The sequence below is a fragment of the Pezoporus wallicus genome, unplaced genomic scaffold (genome assembly GCF_028554395.1).
Source record: "Pezoporus wallicus isolate ANWC-B61680 ecotype Strahan unplaced genomic scaffold, APGP_CSIRO_Pwel_v1 contig_6382, whole genome shotgun sequence".
Classification (NCBI taxonomy): Eukaryota; Metazoa; Chordata; class Aves; order Psittaciformes; family Psittacidae; genus Pezoporus; species Pezoporus wallicus.
In genome coordinates, this window is record NW_026638015.1 from 907065 (window position 1) to 926668 (window position 19604).

The 19604-nt window shown below is 39.7% G+C and overlaps 1 protein-coding gene across 6 annotated transcripts in view; it reads left to right on the forward strand.

Annotated features, from left to right (window-relative positions):
• The first annotated feature begins 8252 nt into the window (after positions 1 to 8252).
• The window catches only part of SLC39A13 (solute carrier family 39 member 13), a 42729-nt gene continuing 31377 nt past the window's right edge, over positions 8253 to 19604 (forward strand). The window contains exons 1-4 of one of the 6 annotated variants that reach the window (XM_057408876.1): positions 8253 to 8312; positions 14771 to 14923; positions 17055 to 17181; positions 18224 to 18322. The gene's annotated coding sequence lies outside the window, so the exon portion shown is untranslated. Of the gene's footprint in view, positions 8313 to 9191; positions 9357 to 11527; positions 11609 to 14167; positions 14222 to 14770; positions 14924 to 17054; positions 17182 to 18223; positions 18323 to 19604 lie in introns of those variants that run through there. The other 5 variants (XM_057408878.1, XM_057408873.1, XM_057408877.1 and 2 more) reach the window with 5 other exon arrangements.

A 19604-nucleotide genomic window follows, 5' to 3' on the forward strand; every position in this document is an offset into this window, starting at 1 on the left:
CGGTTTCTGATTCATCGTACTGAAAGATAGCTTGAGCAGCTACCGGGAGGTTTAAAAGCGTAGTGTTTTACACAGAGAGGCTTCTATTAAAGTGGAATGCAACTATATTTCATATGTTAGAGGATATTTCTGCACTGTCTCTTAGCACAGGAAATTACCTAATAAGGATAGATATATTGCACCAGCCTTACTGCGCTCAGGGAATGCTAGATTGCCACCATTATCAACCAGGTTTAACATGGGAGTAATCATGAGTGCACCGTGGTTGTCAAGATGAAGAATGAAATTGGTTCTCTATAGGATGAGCTAGAACCAAAGAATGTACCATAAAGCTTGAGCACCAGCAGGAAGTCCAGAAATTTAATAAGCTTCCTAAGAAGGAGAGTTATTTCTATAAGTAGAAATGCTAAAACTGAAATAAATTGCTTGTTTACAGTATCATATTTGTATAGGAACATTCCTAGTAACAATCTTGCTAAAACTCAACATAGATTACTTTCTTACTGTTGCATATAGGGTGGTTTACCCTATGTTTGTAATCACAGAATCTTCTTACTCCTAAAGGAAGGCCTATGAGAGATGATGCTTCTGGCCCAGAACATTGCAGTACCTTATTAGATGACTTACATGCTGAAAACAGAGGAAGTTATCAAATGATTGTATAGTAGAGAACTGATTTCCAGAGGCATATGATGTGAACGTTTTCATATGTGTGAAAACGTTTAAAATTCGTATTAATCTGTGAGATTTTCTGTATAAGCATCACCTCACTGTGTGCAGTTTATTGAAACAGCTCTTCCCCTACCTTTACCCATTTATTCTTCAAGCTACTTCTAACCACAAGCTACCAAAGCAAAAGGGTTTCAACTCACAGCCACATCACAGAGAGGTCGCGCTACCTCAAACCTTGTTTGGTGTTCAGAAGGTAATTTTTCGCCCTGCTAAAACCACATACAACATCACCCATCCTGAAGTCTTTAAATCAGAAGCAGGTGTTTACTGTTCTGCTACTGAGTTTTCTTGTAGCAGTAAGACAAGAACTCTAAGCAAGGATTCCCTTATATGTTCCATATTCTTCCCAGAGCTATGTTTTCCATTGAACTTGTTTTATGCTCAGGTAATAGGGTTTATGGGTCTCGTACACTGTCCTTTAACACTGAATATCCATTCAGACGACATGCCCTCTTCTCTTAAGAGAGCCTATGGGTCTCTCCAGCTGTGGAAATGGGGGGTCTGGAGCTCTTGAGCACAATCCTCTACATTTAACTCTTTGTTACGTAGGCTACTGAGTTGAAGAGTTGAGACATCTCTGTTATATTTTTCCATAATGAGAGGGTAAGAGCCCAGAAATGGCTGCTGGAAGCTACTGGCTGAGAAGAATTTGTTACCACTTTTTCTCATGTGGAGCATCACCTTAGGATCCTTAACAGACTGAATGCAGACCTCACTGAAATATGTGCTCCCTTTTCCACTGTTATACATTATCAGTCACTGATGCACCCTTGTGATACCCACAGGTTTATTACCACGGCTACAGTTGAACAAAGACTTCCTCACTAGGTGGGCATCCCCACCTAGAGTTGATGAAGTTCCTAGTGGCAAAAAAAGGGCTTTTGACAGTCCAGCTTTCAAGATTTCCTGAGTTTTATGTAACAGCATCTCTATAAGGACTTTTGCCAGTGGGAAATGTCATTAAAATATCATAATCTTAACTAACTTTGCTATATTGACAAAGATTTTCAAGCTTAGACTAGATTAAATCCATATCAGAATGAAGATACCTATTTTCATTGGGATGAAGAGGAATAATTTGAGTCAGTAGTAATCCAGAAAGGCTTATGGAATTTTTAAGAATCATTATGGTCTACAACCACTTTTAGAAATAAAAGCACTTATTTCTCATTTTGTTAGTAGCTTTGAGGCTGTCCATAAAGCTGAATTCAGCAAAGAAGAAAATGTCCCTTTGGAAATTTATTTGGCTTCAAGATCTGTTTACATCTCAGCTACATTTTATAATCTACTGGGAAAAACTTAGTTTGGCTTTAAGGCATTTTCAAATAGCTGTAAGATTTGATGCCAGTTTTTAATGATCTGCATTCTGCAGGCAACAGATTTTCAGTTTACACATTCCTGCTCATTTGTAGTCATCCAAACTCTCGTAACATTTCAAGCAAATGACATGGAAAAGTGCTCTAATACCATCTATTCTTGAAGTCTATATCCAATCTACCATTAGCACCAGTAAGATGCAAGCAGTATAGTCTACCACCCCTTCACAGACTTGTGCCTTCAACCTACAGTCCTAGTTGTGGGTGTCTCCCACTCATACCACCCCCACCCCACCCCCCACCCCAATCAGATACCTTAATAGTGAAAATTAAGGTAGAAGAATAAGTTGCATCTGAGATATGACTTCAGAAGAGCATTATCTGTAGAGAAAAAGGTTGTCGATGAAGGCTCAACAACCAGTCTGGTTTTCTTTTAGGGGGTGTCACTTCAGACTGTCTCTAGTCTGATGCCATGGACTGAATTCCCACTTACAGCTAGTCCTGAGCCCCACCTTCAGTTTCATATGAAAAGAATCCAGTTTATGTGCTCTAATACTGCTATGTGGTTCAAATTTAAGCACAGTAAGTGGGGAGGATCATGAGATTAATTTTAGAAGTGCACTTATGATCTGAACTAAATTGTTAATCTGCACCCACCCTTAGAGAAGATTCTTCCCTTGGCTCTGTAGTGACCTCCACCAAGCTGTGTCTGCTGTATGGGCCTATAGGGATGCTGGGGAGGGACTCTTCATTAGGGACTGTAGTGACAGGACAAGGGGTAACGGGTTAAAACTTAAACAGGGGAAGTTTAGATTGGATATAAGGAGGAAATTCTTTCCTGTTAGGGTGGTGAGGCACTGGAATAGGTTGTCCAGGGAGGTTGTGAATGCTCCATCCCTGGCAGTGTTCAAGACCAGGTTGGACGAGGCCTTGGGTGATATGGTTTAGTGTGAGGTGTCCCTGCCCACAGCAGGGGGTTGGAACTGGATGATCTTAAGGTCCTTTCCAACCCTAACTATTCTATAATTCTATGATTAAGGCAGCAGTTGTTTCTGAGAGTGCAGCTAAGAAGAAGTCTTGCTCTCCTAATGTAAATAATATTTTCCAGACTTGCATCTTAGTAGAATTATATCTCTTAGTAAGGTCTCAGAATTGTAAAGAGAAAACCACTATTCACAGGTAAACATATCTTTAGGTAGCTGGTGGGTTTACAGCTGCCCTTCCTGTTCTCTGCCACCACTTTCACAAGGACTTTGTGTCTGGAATGTTGTATAAACAGAGGAACTGAAGCACTAGAAGCCAATGTTCTTTATACATCCTCACAGTAGATGTTTGGCTGTATAAGAGCTGAAGCATGCAAGCGAGCCTCATGTCAGAGCTTTATGTGTGCAACTAAGACAAGTGTTTATGACACACTGGAATATATTATCTATAGAAGGTTTTTTCTTACAGAAGTAATTGCTGCTAAGAGAAATTGTGCTTGAATTAATTATGTTTCATCCTTTTGTAACCTTAGATCATCTTTACGATATGCCACATCCAGTTATATTCTTTAGGGTTCATTTTTGCTTTCTTGCCTTGAAATCTGCAGGGTTTGGTAAAGAAGTGACATCTTTCACTTTTCTTCTGATAGAAAAAAATGGCAGTATGCAGATAAGTAGCTCCATGTTAAGCTGCTCAATGTGCTTGTGTGGATTGTTGGTGTAATGTCAGAGAAAACACCCAAGTGACAGCAAGAGCAAGAAGAATAGCTTTGCTAAAAGAAGGAGGTAGAAGGGAAGGAAAACAGAGACGGTTTTTTTTGACCGTATTGTATTAGTAGTAGCAGTGAAACATGAATGTTACAAAATAGTAAGCAAAGTGGTATGTATGTGTCTTAGAAAATAGGAAAAAGAGAATTGTCTTCCCATTTCAGGAGAAGAATCATCCACATATCTGACCCAGTTGAAAGTATGAGAGCCTAGGGTCTCATGACTAAGAAGATTTCACTGCAGTGACAGAGAGGTGTAGAGGAGCAGAATACTTTGGATGCTAAGTGCTCATATATGGTTGAAAGGGAAAAAGGAACTTGAGATATCTTAGTTTGTAGGACTGGATCAATTCACAATAATTCCCAGAAGGAGTTAAACATTTTCTGGGGTAAAAGTGAATCAGAATCTGTATACGGTGTGCTGGAAATTCCCTAAATGATTTTAGTGGTCATTAAGAAAAGGGAAATGGTTCTTTTCTCAGTAGGAGATGGCAGGAGACAGAGGAGTAGACACCAAAACTAAGCCACGGCTGAGTATTTATAACTCAACTGTCTCTGTCCCCAGATTGCAGGATTCCTGCCAGCTGAGAAAGGGACAGACTCTCCCAATGGCTTTGTCTGTTGAGGGGGGTCTTGTTATGACTGATAATGGGCAGAGAGGGTTACAGTTCTGTTAGGAATACTACATGCAGTCACGTACAGCATGGACGAATATAGGCAAAGCTGCTGATAAAATGTGTTCTAGTGATAAGTGGAGCTTCAACTCTTCTCCAGCCACCTTATTCCCACTCCCTGGGCTTACTCAAGTTTTTTGTCTCATCAGTCACAGACCTCACCTACATACAAATCCTTAGCTGTTTATTTAAACTTCAAGTACTTGCTTGTATGTTTTAAAAAGTGACTGAATTTTACATTGTTTGCAGTTGCTTCCTGCTATTAATGATGTTTTCATTTAATTCAGTAATACAGAAATTAAATTCAGTAGTAAAAGTACTGTGTTCAGACCTATGTTTTCCAGTCATGATTTAGTGACTTTTCAACTCATGGTCTACAGACCACTGTAAGTCCAATGAGTACTTCTGAGTGATTTGAGAATAATAACAAAAAGTAACCCTGTTATCAGTGGGTTTACACTGATCCTGTAACTTGATGTATGTTTGCACCTACATGGAAGCATTTTAGAGATCTGCAAGTAAACAAGTTGTTGAGCTCAATGACCTAGAGGAACCTCTGATTTTATTTTCTTTGCATGGCTTTTCATCTAAGTACCATTTGCCTCCAGCCATGATCTTGCCATCATCCTCCAGTCCTGTAGGATGTCATCTGTGGTGAGAAAAAACATAATGTGTCTGTTCCAAGTTAGTTTCTCCACCAAACCAATGGCAAAGTTTCCCTTTGGAGCAGCAGGCAGAGGACAAAGACATATGAAGTGCTGGTGCTGTTTATATCATCACTATGTCAACTTAGAGTGTCTCCTCAGTTCCATTCCGGCTCCTCTCTGTTGTTTCCTCTGCCTACTTTCCTAGTGATCTCTCTTTGATGTTATGGCTAGATAAAGCTTTTTCACTGGTTTATTTCTAATTATTCATGTAATCACAATCTTTCTGGACAGCACTCTACTCGCCCACCCACCCTGTCTCTGGTGTTCAAGACATCTGAGGTATTGTGGAAGATTCCTCTACAAATGAAGATCTTATGAATACTTCTTTTTGCTTCACAGCTATTGCTCTGGTCACAGCATCCTTTTTGCACACTCAGTGCAAATTACTCTCAGCCTAGAATAACCCAGCATTACTGACTGCCCTGCCACAGTTTAACCTTCCAGAATCTATCACTCCCATATGCATTGTGCAGTTCTTTACTGCTCTTTATGGGAATGCACTTACACTTTCAGTTTATGCCACATATCTGTACATATTTATGCAAAATTCAGCTTTGTACTGAATATTTTTGAATATGTAGAGCTCTTTGAGTGTTTTGGAATGAAAATTATGGTGGAAGGTACAGAATTTAAAGCAAATCCAGTCTGCAATTAAACACAAACCCACAGCAGTAGCTGCTGGACTGAGCTCACCATGTAGTTTCCAAACAAGCTGACAGCAGTAGGAATCGTGGTTTATAAAAAGCTGCCAGCAGTGCTGAGCTGGTGAAGAGAAAGAGGAAGCTACAACGGGAAAGAGAAAAACAGCACAACCAAAGGCAACTTCACTTCTCTGCATTTACTGTTTTTAAATAGATTTGGCTCTTAAGTTGCTGTTGAGAGCACTGTGAAGAACAGCAATAACTTTACAAACTGAGAGCCCTACAATATTTATCCCTTTCTGAACACCACCTGCAAAACACGTCCCTATTCTGACTTCTTTTTGGCTGTGTGCATACATGGGAGAATCTGTGTATGTAAGTATGAATAGACACGTTACCGTACCTATTGCTCAATAGCATGCCAGTAAATAGTTTACTAGAACAGCTTTTGCCACTTTGCTCCTCCTTTGCACGATATGCTGATCTGTTCTCATGATACTGTTTTCTGATGTTCCCATCCACTTCAGGCTGTGGATTTCATTGATTATTCTTCTTGTCCTATGGAAAGTAAAAGACTGCTTCCCATCCTCAAACCACCAGTAGCAGGAAATCATCTAAGGTGTTATTGACTGCATATGTATTAGGAGTCAGGACTATGGGAATGTGCTCTTAAAGAGCTCATTTGGGCACTGAGTGACTCCTTTCACTTTGGGAAGGAAATCTGGCTGATGAGAGGTTCTCCAACCAAAAAGCAAGCCTTCTGTGAGGTTACATCTTGCATCTTAGTACAAGTGCTAAGCCAGGTGACAGAAGATACGCTGCATGAAAAGGAGAGGAACTGGAAAACTAAACCCAGACAGCAGAGGAATAATGTAAGGAAGGGTGATGATTAAAATTAGTTGGATTAGAGTCTCCTTTGTTTTGGGATCACAGATTTGATTTTGTGTGTTTTAGCTGAGACAGGATTAACTTCTTGTAGAGATAGTTGCAAGAGTTCAGGAATAAGAAAACATTGCAGAGGGAAAAACCTTAGGAGGTCTGCAGGTTAACTGCATTTTGTGTTGCACTGCATAGTTAGTGCTGTGAAGGAAGGACCTGGCATAGTCCCTGCATTTTCATTGTTCTGTATCTGAACACAAAGAATGAAAATGAAAACCATACAAAGATGTCATAACCTGTTTCAGTAGCTGTGCTAGCCCTCTAGAAGAGGGCTGCCATTGGCATGACCTAGAAGAATTTGGCATGATCCTTGAGGATAAACTGAGGACATGGGTAATCTGCAATCAACCAATATTGTTGCAGTATGGTTCACAACACTTAGCCAACTCTCCTGTGTAAGTGGGAGGCAAAAGGCAGTATACACAACACGTGGATCCCATGACTCCCTGGCAGCTAGAATGCTGAGCAAAGTTGCAAAGGGTTGTTTAAGGACTCAAACTTTATAATAATGATTTCTTTCCCTTTATCATTGACTTTCTGGCACCAAACTATTAGCACATTTGCTTGTAGTCCCTGAGATATCAGTATATACCAAGGTGTTTTCAGCTCTGGTGACAGAGCCCTTTATATTTAGCAAACAGCATTGAATCGGTAGTGGGATTTGCAGTGCTCTGTGTTTCTTTTTTGTTGCTGGAACATTAACATCAAACCTTCAAGGGAGGCAACACTAAAACTACTTCATTTCCGTGTCCATTTTACATGAGGTCAGAAGAGACCAAGCTTTTCTTTATGGCAGTATGTCTAGGCTTGGAGGGAGACCCTGGGTAGCTCTCTTCCCATCCAACAAATACACTTAGCTCTTTTGCACTTTGCACAAGCCTGGGATCACTCCCAGCTGCCTTCCTGCTACCATGGAAAGAAAGTTGCCTAAAAATCTTTCTATTTATTCTTCAGATCCAATCAGCTCTTAGGAAGATAAAAACTGGATGCACCTATTACAGTTACTCATAAACCTCTGATTCCTGAGACAAGAGTAATGAACAGATGCTCGACACCTCCATAGTCACTTCATTACCAAATGGTCTACCTGTGCTTACAAAGAAACAAGGACAAGGTTTTCACCTTAACCCCAAAGGACTACATCTGACTTGGTGTTGGGAACATCACTGATGAAAGAAATTGACTGAAATACAAAAAAAAATCCAAATCAGGAAATCATTGTCATGTTGTTTCAACAAAAATTAAATATAAACCATTTTCAATGGTATTCTTTTTTTTTCATTGAAAGTCTTCATCCATCCCAGATGGATTTATTCTTTACATTCTTGAAACAATCAAGACTTAACTTTTGAAACTAGATGTGTTAGGCTGTAGTCCCTGTAAGTTTAAAAGGCATTATATTCTTCTTAAGTCTGATTGATGTTTGTTTTCTTATAGAGAACCATCTCCATTTGCAAGCCGCAAGATCTGAGTCAAACCCTGCCAAATCTGTGATAGTCTGTTTATTTGTAAGCTTTTCATCAACAACTCTTGTTGCTATTGCTTCCGAAAAGGTAAGTTGCCCCAAGATAATCACTCTTGGCAGATCCTCCTTAAAGGGTTCTCTAGTGACAATAACGCCTAATACAAGAGTAACTAAAGTAGCTGCTAATTTAAATGTCAGTGATCTTACAATCTATTGGGGATTTTTCCCTAAGCTTTATTCCTATGTGTTGTGATGCTAAACACACACCTTAGACAATGAGGGCCTTCTAACTCAGGATAATGCCACAGTAGGATTATCCACACCCCAGAATATAGCAGCATCTTCAACATCCCCCAGACAAACTGATATACCTACACAGTAAGGCACTAAGAGAAAACTTCAGCTCAGACATGGGTCTGGCCATGCCGCTGTATGTCCCATACCTCCCCCAGGCACCAGTCTGAAGATCTCTGCACAATAATATGTTATTCAGGACAGACATGTTTTGTGACAGTTTATAGCACACTGAAAGAACTCTCCCCCAGAGAATTTGTCTCAATCCTAGAACAATTTTCTCCCAGATCCTGTCAGCCAGCAGGACCTTTCTCTTAATTTAGCATTTAAGCACGTGCCACTGAGGCTAAATCTGTTTTCTCAGCCTGTCTTGGATGTATTGCATTTGCATTACATTACTCTGTGACCTGACTGTCAGATTAGATGTTAGCTTCACAGAAGACTTCTAGAGTCTGTAATGATTGCTCTGGTGGTCATCTTTCTATCAGCAGAAATTGCTAATTTGTCATTAGGGAATCCACGTGGAATCAGTATGAACAAAACATCTGAAGTGGGTTTAGTCTTTATGTAATTCTGCAGTTCTTGGTCCTTCTATCTTTCAATGCATGGATCCTCAGTCCACTTTCTTCCTTCACGTTTGTTATATGCCTTTTACCAATGAGATGATGTATTTGTTATGGAACATATGGCTATTAGGACTAGGGACTACTTTATTTTTCTTCCAGCTGTATAAAGGGCACGCATCCTGTTCAGTACCGATTATTGGTCAAAAAATTTAAGACCTCACACACATACATGTGCACCAGAAGTATGAGCTATGTTCACCAGCCTTCAACAGGTGAGGAATTTGCTTCCTTTCTTACAACAGAGCCACTCCTTCTCTAGATAGTGATAAATCCATAGATGACTCGTCTCCAGATTTTGTGTATGTATTTCAAGGGAGTGTGTTTATTGGATTGGATTGGATTGGAAATGTAAGGAATTTCCACAAAGTATTTTTTTAGTCATTTTTTTTCCTGGGTCTAGTTTCTTCAAAACATATAAAACTGTTCATAAGACAATCAGAAAACACACCTTGGAACAGTTTGTTGCTGAGCTTTGCTACTCTTTTCATATTCCACAGTGACTTGTGTTGTATGTCTCCTATACCCGCTTATGCTCATATATAGAAGGTTCTATATACAAGGGTGTCAAAGAGGTTTCACACAGGCTAAGAAGGGTTTGTGGCTTTTTCTACTAGTTTCTTATTAGAGCATCGAGAGCATATTACTTTTCTTCCAGTTTGATTAGGAAAGGAAACTGAAGAGCAAGAGTGAAAACAAGATGAAGAAAAGGACTTATCTTCTCAAAACCAGTAGTATCTTTATAGGCCTCTTACATAGGAATAGAAGCTCTTGTTCTTCATCTATATTCCACACATTTTATCCAAATTAAAAAAAACAACTTGTAGGTTTGATATAACGTGGTCTTGGTCCTAAGCAGAAAAAAACTGTTACCTGAAAAATGAGAATTGAGCCCTGAATTCTTAACTACTTCTTGAACTGTCATCCAGCCCAGCCCTGCAACATCTCACACACACATTCTTCTATGCAGTGGTATGAATTTGCTAAATTCTGGGAAATTCTGTCACCACAACTTTTCCTCTTTAACAGACTTCAGAATTATCTGATAGCTTCAAGCTCAAGCTCGTATTCATGCCCACACCACTGACCACCTGAAGTGAAAACACCGGTGTTATATAAAAGGACAAGACTGCAGACTAGCTGGACAAGACTGTCTGGAGTGGACTCTGCTTATTATTATCTCTAGGGAAAAGAATAAGCTCCCAGATTGCTCAACACTGTATAAGCATAAGCGAGAACTTTCACATGCCACACTTTGCTAGTGCTGTCCACGCTGGTTTTGATCAATCTGTATTTATCAAGCCTTGAGGAAGAAAGGAATAAGACTGCATTTTTCTAACTCATCCATGGGCTTCTGATGGAACACAAAGCATGGACACAGTGCATCGTCTCTTGCCATAATGTAATTCAGAGGCTCTGCCTGCAGAAGCCTGCTGTTACTTCATGTATGCTCTTGCTGTTGATAATCAGTGGATAAACAACTTTCATAACAACACTGCAACCCTCTCACCCCCACCTAGCAGTCTGACAGTTGGCTTGATGGTTAGCCACGGACCTGGAGCAGTCTGGGGTAGTCAGTTTCTAGATAGCAGCTTGCCTTTCTGGTCAGTATGGGCTCTGTCACTCATGGTATGTGGTTCCAAAGGTTTGGGCAGGTTTATCACACAGGTCTGCTAAGGCCTCCTTCCTCATGCATTAGCTTTGGAGCCGCTGTTGTACATCAGTAAGTGCAAAGTGATGAGATTTGATCCTCTGGGTTAGTTCAGCTCCAGCAAATACTGTTGTACATTTTGGGAAAGTTAGTACCATTCAATGTGTCATCCAAAATGATGAACACTAGTAAATCCACAGATTACATATCTGTAGATTTTGTCTTTTTTTTACCATCATCTACATCCATTTTACCACATTCCACATCTTTTGGCACTGAATTTTCTCTCAGGTTCCAAGACCTGCCTCATCTGTCTACACTGCTTCAGTTTGTGAACACCTCAGTTGAGGTTATAAAGAATTGCTCCACAAGAACCATGCTAGCTCCCTACTGCTGCAAACTGAGCTGCATGCCAGACCCTCAACGATGCATGTGACTGGGGAGACTGCAGTAATTCCGCTTCTGAAGCCAGGGAGGAAAAATCAGTAAGTTATCTTAAAATACACCGTAGCCTGATTCTTACAGTTTGCTCAGCAGTATGGTAGGGATAGTGGGATGTGCCCTTTCCTTTCCTATTCTAGTGTTCTATGTGCAAACCCCTGGGTAGATACTGCTAAGCAGGCTTGATGAGATTTTCAGTAAAGAATGTGGGTAAAGAAATGCACTCTTAAATACAGAGGCACTGAGCCAGATCAGGAAGATATCTAATGGTGTGTCCTCATTCCTTGCATCCTCCAGCAACTCCAGTGTCTTCATCCTACGAACTCAGAATTCAGGAACCCTACACTTGAGCTCAGAGAGCTGCAGATTAAATCAGTGAGTGAAAAGTGGAGAAAGTGAAACAAATGCAGTGTGGCGAGAGGAACTCAAGTTCTTTCGTATTCACTTCTCTGTGAAAACTCAGGGCAGGCCTATAATAAGAATTCAGACAGTAGAAGGACATTCATCCATATTGAATATATAAGTAAAATACAGTCTAAGATTATGGGGGACCATGCAAGAGTAGGAGGGTGTGAAGGTCCAGGAAGTGGAAAATGATGTGCAAATATTTGGGGGTATTTTAGACACTGTAGCATGGGATTCAAACAGATGGTTAAAAGCAGAGGTATTAGCATACAGGTAGTGAAATACCAAACCATTCTCTAGTATGTGTGTTAAATGCATCCAGCACAATGTAAACATTTGACGGTCAGTTGGGTTGAACATAGGATTGCTTTGAGGCACGAGACATACTATAATGATCAAGGAGTAACAGAGCTATTTGGTTTAAATAGTAGTCTCTGTTCCTTTCTGAGCTGGCTCCAAATGTTAGGAATTGACCACACATATCTCCCCAGGAGGGTCCTACCAGTCATTCCTTTAACCACTGCTCCTTTCAACCTTACGAGAGATTTTCTAGGCTCTTGTCTCACCATCTCCTTTCCTTTTGCATAGCTCTTGTTTCCAAACTATAGACCTGGGCTGCACTGAAGACAGCACTAATGAATTAAGGCTTTAATCATGAAACTATCCGGAGCAGGGTGGGGAGCTTGGATCTGAACTGAAACAGGTTGAAAAAGAGTCATGTTAGTTTGCCAAAAATGGCTACTGCTGTGATGGACAACACAAAGCATAGAGGAAAGCCTAATATTTAATTCAGGGAGCTTAGTGCGTGGTAAAATATGCACTGCCTTGGCTATGCAAGGTTTCTCAAGCATATTTATTAGCATAGGCTAACAGGTGTTAGCCTCAAATTTCTAGACAATCTAGGGGCTGGTGTGAGCCTGGAGCTCAAAGTACAGGATGAATTTAACTGCATTTTGTTTGTTTGTTTGTTTAGGGGGATTTGGGTGCTTTGCTTTGGTTTGGTTGGTTGGCTTGATTTGTTCTTGCAAGCTGGTTCTTCAAATACTCATTTCAGTTTTGAGAGTGTCCTGATAAGGGACACTGATCCTGGTTATATTGTAGTTACTTGTAAACAGGTCTGGAATGTCTTACTTGATACATAACTGGATAAATTTGTAAGAGGATAGATTTATTCAAGGTGTATCAGAATGGTTTGGATTCTAATGGACTTTAAAGATCATCTAGTTCCAACCCCCTGCTCTTAATCTTTTATCCTACATCAGAAGTTTTTTATGTTATTAATGTAGTTTCCCTTCCTTTCCTGTCTTTCACCAAAAAGCTCCCTTCTTTTACCAACAAACTGAATTTAGTGTATCCTTGAACCCTCTAATGGTTTGAATGTTTATTGATCAAAATGTGTGTAAAGGTAGTTCTGTGTTTCAGTAACCTTCCTGTCCATCCACTGTTAATGTTTCATGGGTTTATTAAAAGTCTCATGACACTTCATATTTTTCATGTGACTATATATGTATATATAAAAACATATAACTATGGGATGTATTTCAAAGAATGGAAATCAAATGAACAGAAAAAAAATCTTTTCCAAAAGTTGTATGATTTATGAACTAATCTTATGATCTCTTGTGGTCTGACTCTTTGATTTTTGACTGTTTGGTGTCCTGGGCATTCCCCACCCTCTCCTCAATGCACAAGCAGGTAGCCCAATGCCACCAGGGTTAGAGTTCCAGCTCTGGAAAGCTTCGGGATTTTTCTATAAGGATGAGCTGGTGATTCATTCTGAGCTCTCACAAGGCAATCATGCAGCTGCCCCTGTTTCAAAATCAGCAGCCCCGCCAGCTCGTCTCCATCAGCCTTGAGAAAACAGGAAGCACAACGGCCACCGCAGAAGTGGTGCGCTCTTACACCCACCCCAAAAACTTAGCTGCTGAGCCTATTGCAAAATGCTAACAGAACACTGCAGGGTACACAGAGAAAGAGATGAGAAATCTGCTGACCTCTGGGTGCCTGTGCAATTCCTGGCTTCAGTTTCTCTGGCCTATAACCTAATTCAGTCACCAACATGTCCTATGTTTCTCTGTTGCTTAAATCTGCTAAAGTAGGATGCTCTTACCCAGAATATGGAGACTTTTTCTAATTATTTTGTTTCATTCCTCATATTTGTACAGAAATGCAGTAAGAAGCTTCTTGTCTGGAGGGTTGACAGGCTGAAAGAAATAGAGAAGGTGGAGAGGACTGTGTTTCGTTCATTGTGATTAACTATGTACTCATTTCCTTGGCAACATGGAAGAACTGGGTGTTTTTAGGGTGGAGATTTATACGGGTATCTGGTGATTCGGATGTTTTTCTTACTAAACACGAAAAAATACTTCTCGCTCTCATGGTTGCAGAGAAAGGACTGTGCCATAGCATTTCAGAGAACAGAGGTGCCTTCTGCATATAAAAGGAGGAGCAGGAGGAACTGCTCTAAGTAGGAAACACCTTACCTTGGGGGTGTGTGGAGCAGAAATAGGAAAGGGCTGAAAGTGAAGAACAGGATGTTCCACAACAAGCAAAAGAGACCAGAGAGATACAACATGCAAAAGGGTTTGAATTTTGCGGGGTTTCGTCGTGTTTGGGTACCAAAATCATCTTGAAAAGCTGCTCTGCAAAATCAGAAGGGATCAAAACAAAAAGCAGGTTTATGTGCTGCATGATGGCCAAGTAAAAGTCTAGTAGGGGCTTTTAAATTAAAATAAAGCAGGGTTTTTGAATAAGAGAAGCTGATGCAAAAGAAATGCAACCATAACGAGGCAGGAAGATGACATTAGCTACCAAGACTAGAGCTAAAGCATTATTTTTCTGCTGTTTCATTTGTCCACTAAATGCAGATTTGAGGATCTGGTCCTGGAAAAGAAACTACTTGTAAATTCTTCTTAAATTCTCTGAATTGTTTTGTCAAGACTTGAAGCTTTTCAAAGCCAGAATTTGTTCTTGTTTCAAAAGTTAATAAGATTTGACATGAAAAACTGTCATTTTGGCTTGAAACAAATGTTTCTTGCAACTCATATTTAAATCTAGGAGGATTTCAATTTGTGTAAGAAAATGGTAAAAATTATTTAGAGTGACATGAATTCTCTTTTTTCCTTTTTTTAGATTCAGCCAGGAGTTGTTAATTATTCCCACAACTCCAACGAAACCAGGAAAAGCAGTCAGGTTCCTGAAATCTGGTCTTCAGTATTACAGGAAGATGGAGAATATTAAGAACTATACTACAAGAGTGCTGAAAGTCCTACACAGGGAGTGAATGTAGGTTTGAAGCCAATGCCATCAGAACATTAAACAAATATCCCTAGGAAGTAGAGCAGCAAAATTTCACATAGAATCTTTAAGTGATCTTGCCTGGACCTGGATTACAGACAAATACCTTATTCAGCAGAGTGGATAAATGCTTTATCTCTTTGTCTCCCAGCAGTAGCTTCTATGTGTTTTCTTTCTCTGTCACAGTTCAATTGATCTTACTCTATGGCGAATGGAAATGCAGTTCTACCAAAAATCAAATGAACATTTTACCTGCTGCTGTTACTATAGGCAGTATAATTTATCCAGATTTCTGTTCTCCAAATTGCGTCAGAATGGAGCTTAGAACGCTTTAAGCACAGTTTACTTTGAAAACATTTAATCTGAGATGAAAACTTCACAATACTTCCTTTTGAAGGAACTCATTATATACAGATTGGTTGTGTTTTGCCCAGTCATTCAGCAGGCAACTGCAGTTTGCCTTGTAACTCCCCTCATTACGTTAGCTCTCCTAACAGCACACACTGGAATTTTTCTAAAGCTTGTAACTGTGGGGTTTTTTCCTGCCATGAAATATGTTTTCATTTCAAGTGTGCACAGAGATTAGTAACAGAACCAGTTCCAATATTAACACATCCATATTATCTTCATTTTAGAATCATAGAATAGTTAGGGTTGGAAAGGACCTTAAGATCAAGTTCCAACCCCCCTGCCATGGGCAGGGACACCTCACACTAAACCATCTCATCCAAGGCTTTGTCCAACGTGGCCTTGATCACTGACAGGGACTGAGCATTCACAACCTCCCTGGGCAAATTTTGATCTAACATCTCTCTCTTCCACTGGTTATTCTGTCTATTGCCTATTTTCAAAGTTATAAATATATGAAAAATAATTAATTTTACTGGACAGAATACTGCTGTGCTGTTCATGCCTTTTCTCCTGAAAACTATGATACAGTTATGCTTTTCTCTTGGTGACAGACTAGGCAAAATATATGCCTGATTCTGTTTGGCTTTAGTAAAATGTTCCAGTTCACACACTTGTCACAGATTTTCCATGAAGGACTTAAGGATTTATTATATTTTTTTGGCCAAATCAACATATCCTTAAACTCCAAGATATGTCTCAGCACTCTGCATCCACAAAAAATCAGTTATAATAAAAAAATCACTAGTTCACTTAAATTTGAGGTCTGCATTGAATTCTGTCCCTTTTGGAATATTACGCATGTACTTAAGGTTGGACTTCTGGGACTCCATCTCCTGGCCATGTGAAAGTGAAAAATAACTTGTCCTGAGCAAGGCAGAGATCCTTTTCGTGCCTGTTACTGTGAAAAGCCACCCTAGAAACCAAACATTCAGAAACAAACTATTCCACCAGTTCTTCCTCGTTTACTTTGTTCAGCTTTGACTACAAATCACAATTTGCTTCCAGACATTTTCCAGAGATCTGATGATTTGTCTCAGCCTGTTTCTAGCTTAACATTGATTGAGATTGATTTTTTTCCTTATGACCTATCCAAAATGAGTGTTACTAACTTCTGCAGATACAGATTTATGTTCTGAGCTGAAAAATCACACATTATCATTGATTTTCATTGCACTAAATCACAGAGCCAAGGAATACGAGTGCAGAAGCCAGGAGTTTTCAGTCCTCTTAAATTTTGTGTGCTTATTAGACTAGATCACGCTGTCTGAAATTTGTACCTTATTAGTGGTCTAATACTCAGTATGAAAATAATGTAATGTGTGAGGCAAGAAATAGAAGGAGAGGGGTACATTTTATGCAAATGAACTCAGAAAGTGTTCAGGACTGGTGACTTTTAGGTGCTTAGGAAGCTGTCTTGTAGTCAGACTTTTTCCGTGCCTCTCGGTGGAGAAAGCACTGATTGGCTGGATTTTGAATTAGCCTTTTTCAAGTCAAGTAGGTACAAAATTGCCCTTTAAACTAGAAAAACCCTCCCTCTCCGAACAAAGGTATAACTTCTGTTCAGCTCCATCATGTGGGTGCAGATTAGAAAATGGAAAACAGACTTTAAAACATGGACAGGATCAGTGGTTTGAAGAATGAAACCTGTCCTACTAAGTTAATTAAGTTTGATTTCACTTCAATCAATTATTTCTTGCTATTTTTTCAGAGAGAACACTTTCAAAGTGCCAAGCTGCTGATATCCCTCCTGCCTATGACTCTGCTTGAGCAGGCTCTGACCTGGCTCCTCTAGTTTTCCTTTCAGCTCTTGTTACCCAGAGCACAGAAAGCCACAGGTAAAGCCCATAAATGCGTAGCTTTATAGACCTTCACCAGGAGCAAGATCACTTACTGCTTTATTTACTGGGGTCATTTTCCCAGTAGCCATTCTATAACATATGGTTCTTATTTCAAAACCATCTCTTCTGATTTTTTCTTAAAATTGAAAATTATTCTGCGCATTAATTTTGCTAAGCTAGAATTCTTTAGAACTGATTTTGTGAAATATGGGTCAGGTTTATTTGATTATTTTTTCTTAGCTGAAAAAAACTGACAAAGAATTGGAGCAATGCAGAAAGAGAACAATGAAAGGAAGGCTGAAAGAGCAAAACACAGTTTCCTCACTTTCAGACTAACATATATTTCAGTCCATAAGTTTCTTAATTCTGCATTAGGTCAAAACATATTTTTATTGCATTAATTGAAGAATAATTTTATTGAATCCAAACTCTGACTCTGTTTACAGTTTCTACAGTGTAAAAGGGAAACAGAATATTCTTCTCTTTCACACTTAAGATTTGCCTTTCATAGCCCCATAGCTTTCCTGATTTCAACTGCAGTTGCTGGAGCACTTAGACTACTAGATATTTTGCCAATAAATAGCCCAGTCCTCTTCAGAGTTGTGTATGATCTCTAAAGTATTTTATAGGATCAGTAATACTTCTGAAGTTAAACCAGTTCAGTAAAATACTTTCAGCTTTTCTTGATGTAATAGAGCTTAAGGAAAAAAAAAACATCATTTAGCTTTACTTTTGCTTAAAGCAAACACTTTAGGTTTGCTTGAATAAAATCAGTATCTAAAACATGCAAATTATGTATTTTTAAATGACAGAGGATTTCTACATGCCAATTCCATTCTGATTCCACCCAATTTTCTTAGAGGGAATAACTTCCTTATGTCAGGATTACGTGAGTGACGGAGCCAGAGCTATGTTCAGGATAGAGCTGACCTCTGAGAAAGAGCAGATTTTTGTTTCCCTTCTTTGTGAAATGTTTTAGCAGTTTTAGCCTTGTTTAACATTGTGCTTGTGCTCACAGTACTTTTTTCCCTTTGAGCAGGCAGCTTGAGTCTGAATCAGATGGCAGAATGGTTGGACAATGTATGTTCTGCTCTAGACATAGGAAAGTGCGGGACTGCAGCTGCCATAGATCTGCCTGGTAAATCCACACTTGCTTACTCCGTAGCCCTCTGGAATGTAAGAACTTTCCTTACTGCTTAACACTGCAGAAGATCAGGAATTTTCCCTTAAGATATGTTAAGGGCCACTTTGAGGAGATCAACTCAGATCTTTTCTGTTTTTTCAAAGCTTCCTGTCTTAATTTCAATTTAGCTCTAAAGAGTTAAAGAATGATTTTGGTGCAGCATCTTCCAAAACCATCAGGCTTAGTCTCTAGCCTTTGAAACTATTAGTCTCAGTCTCTACAGTTATGTGCAATGAAGCTGGGCTTCATTTAGGATTTGCATTTCCTGGGAAGAAAAAATAATGAAGGCTTGCATGAAGGAGAAGGGATAACTAACTAACTAACTAACTAAAGCAACCAGCATATTTCTACTTGGCGTTTTTTACAGTTGGTGATAAGTTTGACTCTATGTCTCCCCACCCATGCAAACATTAGGCTTTGTTTCTGCAGGTCACAAATGGCATGATTTTGCATTTCTGCCTGCCTGCTGGTTTGGGTGAAGTAAAGCAGTGGGGCTTTGCTGCCTGGGGTAGCTGGGTGAAGTTCTGCTTGTTCTCTTGATTCTTTCTTTCTCTTTCAAAGTGAGTTGCACTAGTCTTTGCGGGATGGAAGGAGAAGATGATGGTTTTGCACAAACATTTGCAGTGACTGTTCTTTTCTTTGGCAATCTTGGAATTTCCCCCAAGGCTTTTGTTTCTTGCAGGTCCTCTGATATCTTTTTTTTCCCCTTCAGTTTCTCTCATAAGTCTCTGAGCCCCAGCCAAACTTGGTTGGTCTCTTTTCTTTTTCAATAATATAATGGAAAACTAACCTTTGACCCATCCCCTTTGGAACTACAAAAAAGCTGTGGAGGTATGGCTGCTGCTTGCCTCTGGTAGATGGATTTTATCAGAAAAGGTAGTGCTGATTTGTATCACCCAGCCACACCAAGGTTATACACAGAGCAGCAAAGCCCCAGGAGTGTAACAGTCGGTCTGCTCTAAACCTCAACCTTTATCTCTCACAGCCAGCTTCCTTCCCACACCACAAGCACCATGTGTTATTTTACACTGAAGCAACACTCAGCAACTGAGGTCTATCTGCCCAAAGAATGAAAAGGGAAAAGGAGGATGACATGAACACAAGATGGGTGGGCAGCATGAGGAGTGAAAATTATGGAGCAATGCTCTTACAAACCAGTGCAAATCTACTACCTGCCACAGTGTGTGAGCGTTGGAGTGGCTGCGATGGTCTTTTCATCAATCATTTCTTTTTGTCT